The sequence below is a fragment of the Hyperolius riggenbachi genome, chromosome 1, assembly GCF_040937935.1.
Source record: "Hyperolius riggenbachi isolate aHypRig1 chromosome 1, aHypRig1.pri, whole genome shotgun sequence".
NCBI lineage: Eukaryota > Metazoa > Chordata > Amphibia > Anura > Hyperoliidae > Hyperolius > Hyperolius riggenbachi.
The window spans coordinates 380,928,005-380,947,146 of record NC_090646.1 but is presented as its reverse complement, the minus strand read 5'-3'; the positions used below and the strand labels follow the sequence as shown (position 1 = coordinate 380,947,146).

The 19,142-nt window shown below is 43.8% G+C and overlaps 1 long non-coding RNA gene across 1 annotated transcript; it reads left to right on the top strand.

Moving 5' to 3' along the window:
- Positions 1-15,051: 15,051 nt before the first annotated feature.
- LOC137551824 (uncharacterized) lies at positions 15,052-16,632 on the top strand. Its single transcript, XR_011027067.1, has 3 exons — positions 15,052-15,129; positions 15,797-15,930; positions 16,344-16,632. It is a non-coding gene; the product is annotated as an uncharacterized lncRNA (long non-coding RNA).
- The last annotated feature ends 2,510 nt before the right edge of the window (positions 16,633-19,142 follow it).

Genomic DNA, 19,142 nt, shown 5'->3' with positions numbered 1-19,142 from the left:
ATATAGCTGTATGTTGGTATGTAATTCCACCCTCCCTGTGATGTTTAGCCTATGCTGTTAGGTTATGAGGAATTCTCCTCCCAGAGAATTCTGGGGAAAAAAAGGTGTTGCTTCTACTGACTTCAGAAGACAGTAAAAAAAAATATTCCGCAGTGATGCACCTACCAGCAGTAAAGATGTCCCCAACAGTGATAAACGTAAGAATGTAAGTCAGGGAGAGGAAAGATTTTACAATGGGCAAACACTGACTAAATCATTTATCAAGTAATTTATTTAGTAATTTAAATTAAGCTATATTCGGTAAAGTTCCTCTTTAACTATTAATAGGTGACTATAATCATGTATTAGTTTGCATGGGTTTCTTCCTGGCACTTTGGTTTCCTCCCACATCCCAAAAACATACAGATAAGTTAATTGGCTTCCCCCTATATTGGCCCCAGACTACGATACATACATAGACATAAGACTATGGTAGGGATTAGAATGTGAGCTCCTCTGAGGGAAAGTTAGGCCTGGTGCACACCGAGCATTTTTTAAAGCGTTCCGCAAACTGCTTCCGCCTGTGAAAAGGCTTGGCTAATGTATTTCAATGGGATGGTGCACACCAGCGGTTTGAGGTTTTTAGCAAACCGCAAACGTGGGTCCTGCAGCATTTTTGCGATCTGCAGATGCGTTTCTGCCTCAATGTAAAGTATAGGAAAAGCTCAAACAGCTCTGAAAAACGCTAGATCAGAGCTGTTTTCCAGGCGCTTTGTTACATTAGCTGTTCAGTAACAGCTTTACTGTAACAATACAAGAAATCTGCTACACAAAAATGCTCCAAAAAACGCTAGGCATGTTTAGAAAATGTCTGTAAATTTGCCTAGAATCGCTCTGAAAATCTGCTTCAAAAACCTCTAGCGTTTTACAGATCTGCTAGCGGTTTTGGTGTGCACTGAGCCTTAAGAGACAAAACAATATACAGTATACTCTGTACAGTGCTGCGAAAGATGTCGGCCATATATAATTACTAAAAAATAATAATTATAATATTACAGTAATGTGACCTCCTAAGGCTTACACAGTACAATCAACCATAGTACGTTTCAGTGTGGAAGTGTGGAAGTGGTACAGAATGCCTTCTTTACAGTAAATCAGTATATCATATTTCTTCCTTACTAGGTGTGCCCCCATCATCCTCTGGTTGTGTTACTTTTTTAGTCTCACTCATGTTATGATGTGTGGATGACATGGATTAAGAGACAAAATACTAGACATTTGCTATGGATGTCACTAATGTTGACAGAAGGAATGCCCAGCTGCAAGATTGCTGGAGAAAATGTCTGATATTTGTGATACACTCGCAGCATCGACATGTAATGTTGTCAAGGAGAAGGTGACTATTTCAACCGTAACATGAATACACAGCATGAAATCTACATATTCAGACAAGCAGCACAACACCCTGATGAAAGTATGGATACATTTCCCACCACATTATGCATGCTGATCAAAAACTGTGACCCCTCAAATACAGAAAGAAAAATATGTGCACAACACAAAGCTGTGGATCAGATCTAAAAGATGAATATTATAATATGAGATTTTATACTCTAAGGAGAGCATGAAAGTTACAGAAAGACCTTGTATACATGGTAAAAATACAACATTTTTATTTGGTTGTCTGGTGATCCTTCTAGTCAATGTCAGGGGCGTTTCTAGGTTCCTGTGAGATCCGGGGCACACCTGGGCACCAAGAGGGAATGAGTGTGCGGTGGCGAAAAATGGGTGTGGTTATGCCACGTAAAGTGGGCGTGGCCAAAGGTGGGGCCAAATGTGCATGAACATAGCAGTGGCGTAACTTAAACATATTCAATAGGCAGCATTTACTATATATAAGCCCGTCACCTGGCTTCTGTCTTGTCTTCGGCTGGCTGGTGTAGGTTAGATAGGTAGCTTCCCACAGCGTAGGTTAGATAGGTAGCTTCCCCCAGCATAGGTTTGATAGGTAGCTTCCCTCAGCGTAGGTTAGATAGGTAGCTGCCCCCAGCGTAGGTTAGATAGGTAGCTTTTCCCAGTGTAGATTAGATAGTTAGCTTCCCCCATTTTAGGTTAGATAGGTAGCTTCCCCCAGTTTAGGTTAGATAGACAGCTTCCTCAGTATAGATTAGATAGGTAGCTGTCCCCAGTATAGATTAGATAGGCAGCTTCCCCCAGTATACATTCGATAGGCAGCTTCCCCAGTATAGATTAGATAGGCAGCTTCCCCCAGTATAGATTAGATAGGCATCTTGCCCCAGTATAGATTAGATAGGCAGCTGTCCCCAGCATAGATTAGATAGGCAGCTGTCCCCAGTATTGATTAGATAGGCAGGTGTCCCCAGTATAGATTAGATAGGCGGCTTCCCCCAGTATAGATTAGATAGGCAGCTTCCCCCAGTATAGGTTAGATAGGCAGCTTCCCCCCGAATAGATTAGATTGGCAGCTTCCCCCAGTATAGATTTGATATGTAGCTGTCCCCAGTATAGATTAGATAAGATGCTTTCCCCAGTATAGATTAGATATGTAGTTGCCCCAGTATAGATTAGATAGGTAGCTGTCCTCAGTATAGGTTAGATAGGCAGCTTCCCCCAGTATAGATTAGATAGGCAGCTTCCCCAGTATATATTACATAGGCAGCTGTCCCCAGTATAGATTAGTTTGGCAGCTTCCCCCAGTATAGATTAGATAGGCAGCTGTCCCCAGTATAGATTAGATAGGTAGCTTCCCCCAGTATAGATTAGATAGGCAGCTTCCCCCAGTATATATTACATAGGCAGCTGTCCCCAGTATAGATTAGATAGGCAGCTGTCCCCAGTATAGATTACATAGGTAGCTTCCCCCAGTATAGATTAGATAGGCAGCTGTCCCCAGTATAGATTAGACAGGTAGCTTTCCCCATATAGATTAGATAGGCAGCTATCCTCAGTATAGAATAGGTAGGTAGCTTCATCCAGTATAGATTAAATAGGCAGCTGTCCCCAGTATAGATTAGATAGGCAGCTGTCCCCAGTATAGATTAGATAGGCAGCTGTCCCCAGTATAGATTACATAGGTAGCTTCCCCCAGTATAGATTAGATAGGCAGCTGTCCCCAGTATAGATTAGATAGGCAGTAAATAGTTCATGTATTTTCACTCTGGGACACTTAATAGACTGCTACTGATTAGAGACAGTAAATCATTGAATATAGTTTGTGAATATTTAAATAAATATGAAAACCAAGGAATACTTTTCAGTCATGTTATGAGTGGGATGATAAATATAATTGTTTATCTCATCAGTTTATTTTCACCTTGGGTTCACTTTAATTTTCAAAGCTGTTCTCTCTTTGAGATATGAATTGCACATGCATTCTCATCTACACTATGGGCCTGATGCACAAAATCACGGTAACAGTACCTTTTCTTCCAGCAGCAAGTACCATGAGTTACGCTATTAGCATAACCTGGGGTACTCGAGTGGCGGGACCGTTGCTACGGTAATGAGTGTTACTGATGGTAATGCTTGTTAGTATTGCCCATTACCATAGCATTGGTTTCACTACATGAGTAACGTAGCCCGTGGTAATAGCGTAACCCGCTGTACTTGCTGCTGGACACAAGGGCAGGGGCGTAACAATAGGGGCTGCAGCCCCTGCACCCGCTCAGGGCTGATTTAGGGGGCTGGAGGGGTCGCAGTATGAGGGGAAAGCCATGGCCACACATTGGCGGGGAGGGGGGATGGTCCCCCCCTCCCTCACCTCGGGCTCTCCCCTCTGCAGGTGGCGGGCAGTGGCAGATATACATACCTTCCTTGCGTCCAACCGCGGATGTTCCTCGCTCTAGTGTCTGAGAGCACAAGGTAAGGTGGGGCCGCCACCCCTCCCCGCTGATGTGTGGCCATGGCTTTCCCCTCATGCTGCGACCCCTCCAGCCCCCCAAAATGACTCTGTGCGAGCATCGGGAGGGGGGGTGGCAGGGGGCTGGGGCGTAAGAGTCTCTGCAGGGGGGCCCAGTGGCTCCTAGTTACACGCCTGCACCAGGGTAATATTGCCGAGCGCTGTCTGTGTTCGACAGTATTACCGCAAATCAGGCCTTATGTAAGTAAGTAGCTGCATATCACAGCCGGAGCCCTTGCTATTCATTTTCAATAACTGGATCAGTCCAGTGATTGGCAGGAGTTGTTGACTCTCCTATTAAGAACACTATTCAATGGCAATGGTTTTATGCACAAAAATACATGAACAAGCTGTAAAACATGTTTGTTATTAATCATTGCAATGTGTAGAGCAAAACTGAAGAGATTGCTGATTGTAATGCTTACACTCATTAGAACGTGTTGTATTAACAGAGAATGTTTTGATATATTGTATGTTTTCATTAATCAAAAAAAAATGAGAATAAAGCTAGGTATACCTGATAAAGCACACACAACAAATGTCTGAACGCATAAAAACAGTGGTACTAAATCTTCCATTGTGTCTTTCTACAGAAGAAAAGAACGCTCTCTGCAAATGTACAATGTGATACTTGTGTCACCAGAAGCCAGTCTCAGTAGTTCGATTGTTAATGGCTGGATAACACAATAGGGTCAAACTAAAAAGGCTCCCTTATGAAAATTTTATTAGCAACTTTGGTAAATTGCTGTGGGATAGGTACACTGCTCTCCTGCAGACCTGGAACCTGTTTTCACAAGGTGCAGGCTGAATGCATTGCATCAGTCCCACAAGTTATTAAGGGCACTCCAATTGAATTAACACCAAATCAAGCCAGTGCACTTAACAATACAAATGCACTTAAGGGATGCCTCAGAATGATTTGTGACTAAAGAAAGAAAAGAAGAGAATGGCCTTCAAGACCACAGAGGTGGTGTTGAGTGTCATATACAGGAAAGGCCATAAGTAGAACTTAGAATACCGGAAAAACCATGAACTTCAGGGGCTCTCAAATACCTTAGAGCCAGCCAGAAAGTACATAGTATTTTTCTTTATTAGGAAAACAACTGATAAATAAATTACAGGCATTCTTTCTAGAGGCACAGGCTATAAATCAGAAAACAGAATATCTAACTCAATCAAATCCTCAAGTTACATTTTTCACACTGACCTTTTTTATAGTTATTATTAGCAGTGACAAACAATATCTTGCCATGTCATATTCCTTTATAAAACTGAGACATATATGCAACTGTGTGATTGTAGATCACAAAGGATTACTGCTAGTACTCCCTATAAGGACACAGAAATAAAGCACCGGGATTTTGCATGGGTACAGAGGCATCCCCAGGTGCTGAAAGGGCATAAGTGAACATTTTGCCTTAAATCAATTACACATAAAAAGCAAAAAACATATTCAATACAAAACACTCAAGGGCCACTTTAAAGTGGCCCTTAACTCTTGCACAGGACAGAAGGAAGACACAAAGAAATGCACCCGGTATGTATTTAGAGAGTTTAGCCCAGACATGGGCTAACTTGGCCCTCCAGCTGTTAAGGAACTGCAAATCCCACAATGCATTTGCCTTTATGAGTCATGACTGTGGCTGTCAGACTCTTGCAATGCATTGTGGGACTTGTAGTTCCTCAACAGCTGGAGGGCCAAGTTTGCCTTGTCTGGTTTAGCCCTTCTAATTCCCCCTCAACTGTTACTAAGCACAAGTTGTAATTTGTGTTGTGTTAGCTGCCTGCCATGGCAGAGAGCTAATTGGTAAACACAGGATATTAACAATATGTCTGCTTCCATGAAAGCAAGTAGACACACTGCAGATTTATTCCAGAATTTGTATCAGCTATAACAAAGAAATATTTTTTTCTTTAAAGGTTATTATGCTGTTGCTTAGAGCAGAGAGAAAGTTCTGAGTATAGGTCCGCTTTAAGGTTAGAGGAATAGAGATATAGGGCTTTCTTTACCCATTGTACATTTTTTTAAGAGATTAGAAATCAATAAAAACATTAAGTGGCCCGTTTCCACTTCACCCGGTGTGCATCTCCAAGACCGGTATGCCAGCACTTCCTGTAATGTGAAATCACAACCACATCCCTCTAGCTGTGTCATGCCCGCCTAAAAGGATTTGCATGCGTGTTGCATTATTTTACTACATGTGCATCACATTTTTTTGCTAGATGCGAATCAGACAGCAACCTTTTGTTCAATAACCTGTGTTTTCCCATCCAAATTTGCATGCGGGGAAACACGGCAAATTGCCCCTAGAGGAAACAAGCCCTAAATTAAGTTGATTAAAAATCAAGGCCCTCTCAATTGGTGTTTGACCATTTTATTGATCATCCATTGCTAAGGAAAGGTCATTCTTTAGCAATCAGACCGGCCGGAGTTCAAGGTACTTCAGGTGAAGCCTGGTACACAGATCCAATTTTTATTTGTTAATGATTGGCCATTTTTACCACATCTGTGTAGTATGAGAGCTTACCTACACAATCTGTTAACAAATCTGTTGGCCCTTATACTACATGGAGGTGGTAAAATTGGTCACTCATTGACCAATTAAAATTGGATTTGTGCATGCACCCAGGAGGCGTACACTGTCCATGGCTACATAGCTTTCTACTTCTCCAAGCAGTATAAAGCTAGCAGTGGTGGAGGTGCGATTGAGTTTAGTACAGATTCCTCTTCCTTAACCACCCCTGATCATCTTCCTTAACTACTCCTGTTCTCCCATTAGGTTTCCCTCAGAACGTGTAACCACTATTATTGCCTCCCTCCCCCTTCCCCCACAACAAGTCTGTAACCATTTCCTCTACCTGTAAAACATTGCCACCATTCCCCACCATCCCAGAACAAGAGTACCCAGTATAATCCCTGTCCCCATGACAAATAGTGCAGTTAGCATAACATCCCATACTTCCCCCATCCTATGATGTTCATACATGTGGCCTGTAGATGTCACTGTTCTTCTTGTTTACTACATACAGTAAGATTATCTATATTGTTGTGGGTCATTGATTCCTGTCCTGCCTTGGCTAGATATATGCAGAGAAGACACTGTGTGTGTGTAGATAGTTGGTGAATCTGGTAACTAAAGCTTGTTTTAGTTATTCTGCCTCCATGACTACAGAATATAACGCATCCCAATAAAGCATGCATCCACTTTCACCTTCAATGGGATGTGTGGGCACCCATTGTCACCATGTGTTCCCCATTGGGGTGTAGGGCTCTCTCTTCTTCCTTACCTCCCTCATTTTTCCCCACAGGACTCGCATTGTGTGTTCTTCGAGTACCCCACTGCCATCAATCCTCCACCTCTCTGTACTGGGAGAGCAGATGCTTCTGGCACAGAGGAACCTGATGGAGAGGTATGCCCCAGCTTCTTTCTAACAACAAGAAGCTAGCATCATCGCATTGCTTCTCTGCAAAGGGGAAGGAAAGAGAACTAGCTACTGGGGAAGCAAGGGAGGGTGCCCTGCAAAAGGAAGGAAGCCCCCCCCCCATCCCCTCCCCCGCCCTCAGAGCTGGACAGACTGATGCATTATTACAATCCAGATTAAACAGTATTTACAGAGCTCTAACCGGAGATCACAGCAAGCCCTCCCTTTATTAAGCAAGGCAGGTAGACAACCAGATATACCCCAAGATTTGCAAGCACCGATAACTAGGAAACAAGCAGGTGCTAGTATGAGCACAGTTGATATAACAGTTGCTATTCAGATATCAGGTCAAGGTTGACACCTAAGTGGCAGGCTGAAATTTGCAGGTCAGGATATACATGGTCACAGAAGATACTTTTCTCACAAACCAATTGTCACAGGAGCCCTCCGTGGCTGACCGCACTTAGCCTTCTAAACGGTGCCAGCGCACAGATCGTGCGAACTCTGGTCGCAGTCAATGCGCAGGAACCGTTAAGAATTAGCCGCAGACAACTCAGAAGGGAGCCTGTGAGACACAGGTAATTACAACGTCACCTACTGGTTCAGAGTAAACTGCCACCACCGCGGTTACTATGGGACCGTGGGGCCCACTAACTGACTGACTAATCCTGCGAATAAAACGGTTAAACACACGATATTCTGTCTAGCCAACAACAAACAAACAGTAGCGTATCTTCAGAGACCCGGGATCATTTCTGTGTGTACTGATAAGCAGGGTAGCGAAACAGTGAATGACTTGGGGAAGTCGTTTATTCACGCAATATAAATAATTAATATATACAGACAATTATGAAAATCAACAACTATTAAAACCGTAATAGCCAGTATGAAAAATAAAAGAAGGGAGAAAAATACTTAGTTCCTGGAAAGATGTCCTTATTGTGGGAAGAATCATAAAGTCCTTGGTTTCAAAGTCCAGAGTTCAGAGTTCAGACCAGGTGGATGCCAGCATATCCTCAAGCTGGCATCTGATGAGTGCAAGATGGTTCAGTGTGGAGGACGCAAGCCCGCCTGCTGGCTCTGCTTTTGATGAAGCTGGTTTGGGGGTGTGGCAATGCCAGCCCCCTCTGAGCTACCAGCAAATGACAGTTCATTCCCTCTGAGAGATTTTAGAGCTAAACTTATGAATTGCTGTAACTCCTGAACCATACATGTTACATTTAGGGGGGTAACAGCTTCAGACTTGTTGGAAAATACAGATTAATATGACATCAGACACGGCTAAGCCAGCGGGTCAGGCTCCTGAGAAGATTCATATCTCGATAACCAGACGGTCTATCCCAAGGAATTTCATATCAGCACGATGGCCAGATTTTACCGGACAAGACGATATGAATTTTATAGCTGTGCGACATACGGTTTTCGTATGCCGACAGGAAATCATATCACCCATGCTTTCCTTATGGCCCATGCTCGGTGCCGGATCGGCTGGCTTTCTATGGCCCCCCTGTGGAGCCAGTTTCCTGGTCCTTTTCATGGGGACATCTGCTGTAGGGGGAATGAGCTGGGCCCTGCAGGGAGTCCAGCCACGTGCGACATTCCGGAGGGGTGAGGGGACTGCTTTGGCTCACAGGGGAACAGATCTCTGGATTTAAAACAACACAAAAATGTCATTTTCGGATCGCTTGCCTGACTACACAGATCCGACAGGGAGCGATCAGGAAAGCGACTGTGAATTCTCTAGATTCACCTGCGTTTCTCACGGCTATTCCGTGACACCTCCCTTTCCTGACGCTGTGTAGAGGGTTGTCAGCAAGACATCCGTCGTAGCAGCCATTGGCGCTGTTGGGCCTAGTTCCCACTGACACCAGGACAGCCCATCAGCGTTCCGGTGTCGGCCAACCTGGCTGACGGGTCTCGGGTTGCCGGTGCGGCAGGGAAACCTATTGGAGCCTGTGGCTCGGTTCCCCTGGACCGGTCGCGGTCTGCTACCCTCAGGGTTGACCCGACATGGACCGTTCTGGACAGGGCGTTTGCGCCACTGCAGTCGGACGTGGTGTCTGCCGGGACTGCTGACAACGGGCAGTGGGTTGGTTAGGTCAACAGCCAGCCCACGCAGGGTTCCCCTGCTAAGTGGCTGTAGACCTAAGGGAACCCCGCGGGAATCCCTGGACCTTCCCAGCTCCTGACAGACGGCACATGCTCCGCAGTAGTTTGCTACATCCCTGTTCATCCGGGGCCAATAAAACTGTTTCCGAATACCGGCAAGTGTCTTGCGGACCCCTGAGTGCCCTGTCAGAGGATTACCATGTGCGGATTTCAGCACATGTCCCCTGAACGCACTCGGGACCACAAGCCATTTAGTATTCGCGTGGGATCTACCTGCAGGGGGCTGTACAGACTCACTGTACAGTCTCCCACCTTCCCAGTACACCTTGAAAGCGGCCCCGTCTGCGAGGGGCTCAGCGGCTTGCTGCCTGAGCACCTCCAGGCTTGGGTCACTTTGTAGTGCGGCTGAGAATACGGCGCTGTCAGTTTCAGCCAACTGGCTCATGTCACACGAGGGCAGCGGCGGAAAGGTCTCATCCCTGCGGTCAGAGGAGGGGGAGGAGGCCGGAACCCCCTCCACCTGTTCTGAGCTCGGGTTCTGAGCAGTGCAGCTGCGCGGTACTGCTAGCACAGGTACACTGTCAGAATGGCACAGACGGACATTACTCAAGTCATCATTGCATGCAGTAATGACATTGACAGGTATAGACATTTTTCCATTACAGACAGGTTGTACAGTAAACTCAGGTACAGTTACAGCATCATCACAGCAGACAGTCTGTACATCAAACTCAGGTGCCTTTGAAGCAGGCACTATTGAACCTGGTACCCTTGAACTGGGCACATTCAACCCGCCTCCCCCTGGTGCTCCCCCAAGTGTATAAAGTACTTGGTGGTGGGTGGAGAGTCCGTCTCCTTCCGTGAGCGACAAGGCGGTCGTGGCAGGTTCATAGTAGGACACAAGCTTGCCCAAATCAGTCCCCAGCAACACAGGGACTGGGAGATCCTTCATAACCCCAACAACCCTTTCTTGGATTCCTCCCACTCCCCAATCCAGCTTCACTGTCGCGTGGGCTATGTGAAAAAGGGTGCCCTCTACTCCAGTAAGGGCAAGGGATCGGCTGGAGCTGATGCTCTCCTTTGGCACAAGATGTGAGTGAACTAACGTGATGTCAGCTCCGGTGTCTCGAAATCCGGTGACAACTTTGCCGTTCACTCTAACAAGTTGCTGCTGGTCGGTTCGGTCGCGGATTTCCTTTCCGCGTGCAAACAGGACAAAATCTGATGATCCAGGCTGTGGTTCGCTGGCGGGTTGCCTCTGCTGTGGGTGAGGTGCAGGTGATGCAGATGATCCAGGTGCTGGTGGTGTCTGTCTCCGCTCCGGACAGTCGAATTTCATGTGTCCGGGCTGGCGGCAGTAGTGACAGGTGACCTCTCCAGGCGCTGCAGGCCTGGGTGCAGCAGCTGCGCTGGGTGGCCTCTGTGGAGGACGGCTCACAGGGGCAGGAGGGTCTGCCGAGGTATTGGGCTGACCTCCTCTCCAGCTGGATGGGACAGTTCTGCGGGTATCAGCCACCCGGGTAGTTGTAAAAGTCTCAGCAAGGTCTGCAGCGACAGTGGCTGAAGCCGGCCTGCGTTCTAACACAAACTGGCGTACATCAGCAGGGCAAATGTTCAGAAATTGTTCGAGGACTATCAAGTCCTCCAGGACGCCATAAGACCCTTTGGTGAGGCCTAGAGTCCACTGCCGTAGTGTGGTGAGCAAGCTGCTGGCCACATCTCGGTACGAATCAGAAGACTTTTTCTGCCAGGCCCTGAACTTTTTCCGATAGGCTTCTGGCGTCAGCTGGTACTTCGTAATGATAGCGTCTTTTATAGCAGCATAATCATTATCCTTCTCCGCAGGCAATTCTGCGAAGGCATCAAGCGCTTTGTAGCGCAGCAAAGGTGTCAGATGTCTGGCCCACTGGTCTTGGGACAGACGATACTGACGGCATGCTTTTTCAAAAGACCGCAAAAACAAGTCAATGTCAGTGTCTTTTTCAATATTAGCAAATTTAAATTTTGCACTTACGGGTGCTGCAGCTCCTTCAGCAGGGAGGCTGGGCGGTGAACTCCGGCTGGCCTGTTGCACTTTTGCCATGTTTAGCTCATGCTGTCGTTGGCGCTCCCGTTCTCGCTCAGCGGCATCCCTCTCCGCGTGGCGTTCAGCAGCAGCAGCTTTGCGTTCTGCAGATTGGCGCTCCCGTTCCTCTCGTGCTTCCATGTACTGCATGTACTTTTCCAGGTCAGTCTCCATCAGCTTTTGTAATGCCTGCTGCATTACCGGGTCAGCACCCATGGACAGTCCAGTACTGGCCGGTTCCAGGTGAGTACTTTCAGAAACTCTGGGGTTGGGGTCCACACTGACATTCTCCTGCGTAACTGTTGATGCAGGGCCCTCAGGATGCACAACCTCTGTACGGTCAGGAGTCTCAGTCTCTGGTTCCCCTAGACTGTCAGATGGGCTGGTATCCACTTCAGCGGACACTCCCGGCTCCCGCAGTTGCTGGGCATCCCATCTGGACAAGTCTGCTATCAGGTCCCGTTTGTTCTTGCGGAGGATGCCAATGCCCCTCTCTTCGCAAAGATTTTCCAGGTCTGCTAGGCACATGTTCTGGTAGTTCCCGGACATCTCCATGCCAAATAAAATAAAACTTTTGGGGAGGGGTACTGGCTACACAGTCTCTCTGTATATATAAAAAATATATTGCCTTCCAGCTACACCAACGAATTAGTTCGTTTCTCGATAGCGCTAGCGCTATCGTAGATACTTTCAGCACAACACAGGTCCCAACCGCTGCCTAACACTGTCACAGGAGCCCTCCGTGGCTGACCGCACTTAGCCTTCTAAACGGTGCCAGCGCACAGATCGTGCGAACTCTGGTCGCAGTCAATGCGCAGGAACCGTTAAGAATTAGCCGCAGACAACTCAGAAGGGAGCCTGTGAGACACGGGTAATTACAACGTCACCTACTGGTTCAGAGTAAACTGCCACCACCGCGGTTACTATGGGACCGTGGGGCCCACTAACTGACTGACTAATCCTGCGAATAAAACGGTTAAACACACGATATTCTGTCTAGCCAACAACAAACAAACAGTAGCGTATCTTCAGAGACCCGGGATCATTTCTGTGTGTGCTGATAAGCAGGGTAGCGAAACAGTGAATGACTTGGGGAAGTCGTTTATTCACGCAATATAAATAATTAATATATACAGACAATTATGAAAATCAACAACTATTAAAACCGTAATAGCCAGTATGAAAAATAAAAGAAGGGAGAAAAATACTTAGTTCCTGGAAAGATGTCCTTATTGTGGGAAAAAAATTATAAAGTCCTTGGTTTCAAAGTCCAGAGTTCAGAGTTCAGACCAGGTGGATGCCAGCATATCCTCAAGCTGGCATCTGATGAGTGCAAGATGGTTCAGTGTGGAGGACGCAAGCCCGCCTGCTGGCTCTGCTTTTGATGAAGCTGGTTTGGGGGTGTGGCAATGCCAGCCCCCTCTGAGCTACCAGCAAATGACAGTTCATTCCCTCTGAGAGATTTTAGAGCTAAACTTATGAATTGCTGTAACTCCTGAACCATACATGTTACATTTAGGGGGGTAACAGCTTCAGACTTGTTGGAAAATACAGATTAATATGACATCAGACACGGCTAAGCCAGCGGGTCAGGCTCCTGAGAAGATTCATATCTCGATAACCGGACGGTCTATCCCAAGGAATTTCATATCAGCACGATGGCCAGATTTTACCGGACAAGACGATATGAATTTTATAGCTGTGCGACATACGGTTTTCGTATGCCGACAGGAAATCATATCACCAATGCTTTCCTTATGGCCCATGCTCGGTGCCGGATCGGCTGGCTTTCTATGGCCCCCCTGTGGAGCCAGTTTCCTGGTCCTTTTCATGGGGACATCTGCTGTAGGGGGAATGAGCTGGGCCCTGCAGGGAGTCCAGCCACGTGCGACATTCCGGTGGGGTGAGGGGACTGCTTTGGCTCACAGGGGAACAGATCTCTGGATTTAAAACAACACAAAAATGTCATTTTCGGATCGCTTGCCTGACTACACAGATCCGACAGGGAGCGATCAGGAAAGCGACTGTGAATTCTCTAGATTCACCTGCGTTTCTCACGGCTATTCCGTGACACCAATTAATCTGAAAAGCATACTGAAAACATGCAAGCCACTAGATGGTATAACGTCATGCAAATGAATTTTCCTCATAGCCAATTTTTAAATTGTATCAATCACAAAAAATGTTTCTGACATAAACGCTGTACTTCTTTATTGGGGCTGTTGCCAATAGAGACATTACACCAAAGAGCCATAGATACAGTCACACAAACCTACAGTGTAACTGGACCGCTTTTCAGCTTTCTTCCAAATTGATGATGATGTCCACCAAGTGTTTTGCCAGAGGTTAGACATCAAAGATAGTTAGGTGGAGAGACATTTGGCATTTGCTATTTTGGAATTCCTAAACATAACAATGGATGTAATCCAAATGTGAGAAAAAAGATAGGGCAGGAAGGTATGACGCTTATTTTGGATGGATAATTATCCTACCTACTTTCATCCAAGAAAGATATTTAGTATCAAAGTTATACATGGTAAAATCAGGGTTTCTGTGTCATAGTTTTGAGTCTTATAACATAATACATATGCATTCCCTGCCAGCTTACCCCACACATTGCCCTTGATTCATTCAGCAAATGTCTCACATTTAGTGGTTTACTGAAACCTATAGCATAATTGGAACAGCTATACAAGTGTCCTTTCCTTAAATGGAACAAGATGAAAACATATGTGTTTCCATAAGAAAATAAAAATACAACATATACAGTACACACAATGGGCTCGATTTACAAAACGGTGCTAACTTTAGCACTGGCCCTTAGCACGTCTAAACTCGGTTTAAATGTGAGAAGTAGTGATCATGCGCAAAGTACCGCGCGCAAAACTGCACAGAGCCCTGCGCGTGGTACTTAGCGCGTGATTTGATTGAGAAAACCGGTGCTAACCTACTTAGCACCCTGGTTAGCACGCCTAAAGACTTTAGACGTGCTAAGTAGGTTAGCACCGCATAGTAAATCAAGCCCAATATGTACTATACATGTTCTCCTGCTACTTATTTATCAGGGCAGTGATGTATAAGATGTCTTAGATTTTTAGAATTGCTTATAATTTGACAGTGATATTGTGGATTAACAGGTCAGCCATTTTCATGTAATTGAAATAGGAATTTCTCACTTATGGTAGTTTAATAGCAAACTTACCAACTGAAACCAGACAGATTCTCAATCTATAAATGCTAGTTGGCAGCTAAATACTGTTCCTGCAGTTGCAAGGGACTGGCTTAAAGCTTGAGTACTGCTATAAAAGCAAAGGCCTATTTAAGAAACATGTTTTCTCTTATGGGGAATTATCAGAACAAGATTTAAAAATGATGATAAGTAAAACAATTTTTGTAAAAACAGGCAAAACCTTCTGCTGCCCTTAGTGGTGAACTTGCTATGACATTTAGTTTCAGCATACCTTGTGGTGAGGACTGTTGAGCACATGGTACGTGCTCTGGCATACTGAATGAGGTGAAAAATGAATTGTCTCATTTCTGTATGACATGTTTTTTTAGAGGTGGCACCACAAGCAGATCAGCATGGATTAGCCTATCCCCACTATCAACAGAGGATGCACTGCTGGGGTCATAGGTGAGTTAATTCAAGGTTCATTAACAAGAATAGAATGGGCTTCATATATGGGATAGTGTGATAGTGGAACCACATGGTGTAGATTAGAAAGTGACAAGCTGGCCTTGACTTTGTACTTTATACCTGCTACTTAGGTTGGTAGTGAAGGGGAAGAAAGAATTAGTAACAATAGCATTCTAATTTCAGCAATAAAAAGGTGCATCGTTATGTAGTTGGTAATAGAAAGGTGGATTGTGCATAGAGTAGAGTCCTGATAGCGTAAAAGGTGCACGATGCACCTTTTTATTATCAGCTATATGCGCCGTTTTATGGCCAGCTATATTAACCCTTCCAGGGCGATTTTATGCACTAAGCACTTTGTTTCCCTTATACATACATTTTACATTATGCACTTTTTGATTAATCAGCGTGAGTACTTTCAGCTCATAGCTTTTTATACACTTCAAAACAGCTGGTTTTTAAGTGTATTTATATGTTTTATATGTTTTACAAGCACATGATCACTTTTACCACTAATTATTTATTATACACTGGCCACTTATGTATTGGTTATGAATAATATATCTGTACATCCCCCAATGTAAATATGTTTACACATTCTGTTAAAAACTAAAAACATCTCAAAACCATGTAAAGGGCCTTAGCCAGTTTTCTTTGTCTCTCCCAGTGTTGTATGCCCCAATTACTGCCTGAAGAAGCGAGAATTAACCTGCGAAACGCGGTGCTGCTTTGTGGAGTTTTTTCCGAATAAATTATTGTTGATCAAAAAATTTATAGAATTTGTGTCTACTGATAGGGGAGGTAAGTCAACCACTACATCATTTATTTTAAACAGTTTTAACACATTTTATCTAGGTATTGGTGACTCTGTTCCTGTTCCAGTATATTGTCTAGTCCACCCTTGGTGGAGGGGTGTATTCCCATTCCTTTCTACAGAGAGCGACATCTTAACCTGAGTGGAGTCAGGTCTAATCTCCTCACCTGCTTACACAGTGGTATGTCTAAGTGGCAATCCTTGTTTGTTATTATATTTTCATTATCATCTTAAATGTATTGTACCCATCTACAACATACTACACAAATTGGGCTCTCGTTTTCCTTTTGTGTCACCATTTTAATTGTATCTTTTATTTATAATTTAAAGATTTTTTTTCACAATGGCAGGTCTTCCCTCCCCTCCACCAACTCTTTTAAACCTCTTTTGCGCCATGCAGGCCAGTTTTCCCAGAAAGTAACAAACCAGCCGATGTTGGGCTTCATCTCCTGACGAATACCAACCTACATGGACGAGTATATAGGATTCTTCCAAATTCCAATTCTTACAAATTCCCTTTGTCCTTGTCAAGAACAAGAGACTCACTCCTTACAAGAGAAAATGGGGGTAACATCCCACAAAACTTTGAAGATAGACATTTGATGACTGACTAATTGTGGAATGTGAATACCTCAGGTGCTCCCCTTACTAAATCCTGCAATATGTATTGAAAAGAAATAAACACATAAAAAAGCACCATTAGGAAACATTTTGGTAAATAAATAACTAAATAAACTAAATAATACAAAAAATCTTATTATTGCCCTTATTATCTACTTTGATGGCTAATATCCCTTTGAAGTGTAATTTATAACCATAGTTCTTAAAGTGGGATTACACTACAATGAAATGTTTGCTCTAATTAATTAATTATTCATATACTATTCATTAATATTAATTAATTAATATTTATATAGCGCCGACATCTTCCGCAGCGCAGTCCAGAGTATATTGTCTTTGTCATCAACTGCCCCTTAGAGGAGTTTACAAGCTAAACCTCACTATAGTCATAAGTCTATGTATGTATCGTGTACTGTATATAGGAAACCGGAGTGCCCAGAGGAAACCCACACAGACTTAGGGAGAACATACAAACTCAGTGCAGACAGTACCCTGGCTGGGATTCGAAATGCTATGCTGTGTTTAATGTTTTAGACCTTAGATGAAATTTTAATATTTTAATTACATTATAATTATAGGTCTTACATTTGAACCATAAGCTCAGATCAATTAATGTGATGCTTTTATTAATATATAAAAAAAAGAAAATTGGAAAATTATGTTGAAAAAAACATTTTTTAAAAATCCAAACATTAACACCTAAGAGGAGAGCTACAGCAGCAACTTCTGGAACAAGATTTAGGTGCTGCCTTTTGAGTGAAAAAGAGGTGGCAGGTGAATGGCAGTAGAAGAAGGAGTAGTGATGATCGTCATTTGGTAATTACGAGAAATTACACGTACATTTTTGCAATTACGCATACACGTAATTACAAATTCATAATTAAATTGACTTTGTATAATCATTCGTAATTCCGTATGAATTTACACATAGTTTAGTGCCAAATAGCAAAGCCCCCATACAGGCTATTGCTACCAAAATTGTTACATATGTTAAAGTGGTCTAACACCCAGCATTTCAACTTTGCTTTAAAAGATTGCTTACAGCTTATAAACTATTATGCCAGATTTTTTTTTTAGCAGAAATTCACTGAATGGATTAAACATGACATTTTAGTGCTGCATTTAGCTAGAAATCCTCCTCCGTGCTTGCATGTTTAGTTACAAATGTATCTATCTACAATGTAACAAACAAACACTGCTCTGAGAGAACAAAGAGGGCTTCCCCGGCAGGCTTTTCAAAGGTCTATTTGTATTCCAAATAAAGATACATTTGTAACTAAAAGATAAGAACGGATGCGGATTCCTAGTTAAATCCAACACTAAAATGTCATGTTTAACCCATTCAGTGAATTTCTGCTTAAAAAAAAATCTGGCATAAAAGTTTGTAAGCTGTAAGCAATCTTCTAAAGCAAAGTTGTAATGCTGGGTGTTAAACCGCTTTAAGGAGAATTTTGAGTCCACTACAAAAAGACCTTGTAGTTTTTGAGAAAACCGAATTTAAAAATGCAAAGAAAAATTATTTTTAAACCTACAAAAACGATTTTTTTGTATTTTTAAAATCGATTTTCTCAAAAACTACAAGGTCTTTTTTAACAATTCATTTTGTAACTTATACCTATCATTCTTCTTAACATATGTAGCAATTTTGGTAACAATGGCATGTATGGGGGCTTTACTACTCACTGCCAAAATCAGCATGAAATTACACCTAATTACGCGTAAATTGATGCGTTATTACAAATGAAAACAATTAACTATGAAATTGCCTACACTATTCCCCTGAAATTTCGCATTATGATTACGATGCGTAATTGCGTATTACGATGCGTAATTACGCATGGGCGTAATTTCTGCTCATCACTAAGAAGGGGGCTGCATGCACATCATTACTGTAACAATTGGTGTCAGCGAGAACAGATTTCTCTGATTATTGGTGATCTGCAGTATCACCAATAATACAGATGCTATACCTGATTATGTGTGATCTGCAGTATCACCAATAATACAGATGCTATACCTGATTATGTGTGATCTGCAGTATCATCAATAATACAGATGCTATACCTGATTATGTGTGATCTGCAGAATCACCAATAATACTAGTATAGCCAGAACCAGGACAACCAATGTCATGATAGGTGCTTGGTGCAACAGTAATGATAGAGATCCTTGTTCTCCCAGAGGAGCTGGGAGAGGGGAATATCTCAATATAACAGATGAGAACTAACTCCAGCAAGCTGGAGATGTAGACAGTAGTGAAATAGATCTCCCGAGGAGCGGGTAGAAATATACTGAACAAGTGTACTGATCACCCGAGGAGCGGGTGATTCAGACTATACTGAAGCCACTACTACCTGAGGAGCAGGCAGAGGAGATAATATTGTAGTGACTATTCACCTGAGGAGCAGGTGATTAAGACTGTACTGCAGCTACCGACCACCCGAGGAGCAGGTGATTCAGACTGTATTGCAGCTACTGACCACATGAGGAGCAGGTGATTCAGACTGTACTGCAGCTACCGATCACCTGAGGAGCAGGTGATTCAGACTGTACTGCAGCTACTGAACACCTGAGGAGC